This window comes from Myotis daubentonii, chromosome 5 (assembly GCF_963259705.1).
Source record: "Myotis daubentonii chromosome 5, mMyoDau2.1, whole genome shotgun sequence".
Lineage (NCBI taxonomy): Eukaryota > Metazoa > Chordata > Mammalia > Chiroptera > Vespertilionidae > Myotis > Myotis daubentonii.
In genome coordinates, this window is record NC_081844.1 from 35,033,226 (window position 1) to 35,036,021 (window position 2,796).

Consider the following 2,796-nt stretch of genomic DNA (forward strand, 5'->3'; position numbering starts at 1 on the left):
AAGGCAATTGATTTTTGTATGTTGAGCTATAGCCTGCTATTTACTTTATTTATTAGTTCTAGTTAATTTTTTGGACTTTATATAAATAATCATACACGTATTTTGGGATTTAATTTGCCAATATTTTAGTAATGATTTTTGTATCTATATTTATGAAGAGTACTGGCCTGTAATATTCTTTTCTCATAATATCTATATTAGGTTTTGATATCAAAATTAGAGAGTTTGTAAAATATTGGGCAAGTATTCCCTCCTTTTCTATTTTCTTAGTTTAAAATTAGTACTATTTTATCCGTAAATATTTAATAGAATTCTTCTGTGATTTACAAATTTAACAACTTTAATAGATATGAGCTATTCGGACTTTCTATTTCTGAGTCAAGTTTGATAAGTGTGTCTTTCAAAGAATTTGCTTATTTTATCTAAGTCTTTGAATTTATTGATATAAAGTGGTTCATTATATCCCCTTATTGCCATTGTCATTTTATTTCTGTAGTATCTGTAGTGCTGCCCTTCTTTCACTCCTGATTTTAGTAATTTCTGTTTGCCTCTCTTTTTTAAAAAAAATTTTTGGACTGGCCTTGCTAGGATATAACTAAATTTATAAATCTTTTCAAAGAGTAAACTTTTGGCTTTGCTCACATTCTCTATTGCTTGTCTGTATTTTTTTTCATTAGCTACTACACTTATCTTTTTAATTTCCTTCCTTTTACTTGCTTTGAATTTAATTTTCTTTGTTCTCCTAACTTTTTATTTTTATTTTATTTCTTTATTTTTTTGTGTGTGCACCGTTCCTGGGGGTACTGCAATGTCAGGTCAATGCGTGGAGTGGATGGAGCAAGCTCCTATTCCATCTCTCTGTTGCTTTTTCTTTTCTTCTGTTAGCCCATTCTGTTACAAAAATACACTTAATATAATGTCCTCAGATAGAGGATGTATCAGATATTAAAGTGATAAGAACAGATATTACACTTGATCATAGCCAAAAGGCTGAGAAGTGATGTTCTCTAACTTTAAAAAAAATTTAAATCTTTTTATTGATGAGAGAGAGAGAGAGAGAGAGAGAGAGAGAGAGAGACATCGATGTGAGAGAGAAACATGGGTTTGTTGCCTCCCCGTCCAGGGATATAACTGGAAACCTGGGTTTGTGCCCTGGCTGAGAATTGAACCCACCACCTTTTGGTGTATGGGACGATGCTTCAGCCAACTGAGCCACACGGACCAGGTAGAAATTTAGATAATTGATTTTACACTTTCTTTATAATATAAGTATTTAAGGCTATGCATTCCCTCTAAACATCACTTTAGCTGCATCACATCGATTATGACATATTGCGTTTTCATTATATTCTAGTTCAAAATATTGCCACAGTTCTCTAGTAATTTACAGTATTCTTTAATGGAGCATCTTACCTAATAATACACAAAACATGTAAATTGACTGTACCTTTGCTACACTAACCAGCCAATCAGGAGGGTATGCAAATTAACCCAACCAAGATGGCGGGTAATTTGCATATGTCGGCTCCACACGGTGGAGCGAAGCCTGACGGCCCTGGGGCTGGCTCCGGCCGGAGCCCTGCCAGAGCGAAGGCCTGGGTCCCGGGTGCCAGAGTCAAACCGGTGCCAGCAGCCAAGGGAAGGGAAGGCCTATTGCATGAATCTCTTCGTGAAACAGGCCTCTAGTGATTTATAATTTCCAAGCATGTGGAGGTCTCTTTTTTTTGATATCTTAGTATTATCAGTTTCTAATTTAATTCCATTTAGTCAGAAAAAATACTCTTTAAGGTTTTTGTTTGAAATTTATCTTTAAAGTTATTGAGACTTATTTTTATGACCCAACACTGGTCTATATTAGAGAAATTTGCATGTTTAGAAAGGGCATATTCTACAGTTTGGAGTGAGTTAGCTTATACATGTCTACTAGATCATGTTGATCAGCAGAGCTATTCTACATATAGAACAACATATGTTCTACGTATATAGTGTCTTCTACGTACTTATTGATTTTCTCTCCACTTGTTCTGTTGGTTATTTAAAGAAGGGTGCCAAAATCCTGATTGTAGACTTCTCTTTCTTCTTGTAGGTCTGTTAGTTTTTGCTCCATGTGTATTAAATCTTAGGTGGTGGCATGTTTTTTCATCAGGAGGCACATATCTGGTTGTCTCTCTTTCTATGATGTTCGTAGTTACTGACGTTCAATCCATAGATCCATTAATTTATGGGAGGTTACAAATTGGTGATTTAAAAAACTTATTTTAAAAATTTTTATTGAATTTATTGGGGTTAATATACATTGGTTAATAACATGATACAGATTTCCAGTGTTCAATTCTATAATACATCATCTGCGTATTGTATTGTGTGTTCACCACCCAAAGTCATCACCTTCAGTCTAGTTTTAGCCACATCTTAATCCCCACTTCCGAAAGCAACTATTGCCTCTGAATCCTAAGCTTTTGGGGAATTCTTAATTTATTGCTTACCATTCTAAGTCATTCACCACTCATTCACCAGCTTTCCAGTTTCAAAAATGTTGCTTTTTCTTTTCTTCTGTTAGCTCATTCTTATAGGCTTGTGTCTTTGAAAGACAAAATCTCTCTGTCCTTGTTTCACCAGGGTTTTCGGAGGGAGTGAAAGAAGGTGCAGATGTCCAATCTGCCATCTTTTTCTTTAAATCCTCACCTAAGGATATTTTTCCATTGATTTTTCAGAGAGAGTGGGAGAGAGAGGGAAAGACAGAGAGAAATATCGATGCGAGAGAAACACATCATTTGGTTGCCTCCTGCATGCGCT

The 2,796-nt window shown here is 35.2% G+C and overlaps 1 pseudogene; it reads right to left on the reverse strand.

Annotated features, from left to right (window-relative positions):
- Nucleotides 1-778: 778 nt before the first annotated feature.
- Nucleotides 779-1,002, reverse strand: LOC132236372 (U2 spliceosomal RNA; annotated as a pseudogene).
- Between the last annotated feature and the right edge of the window lie 1,794 nt (nucleotides 1,003-2,796).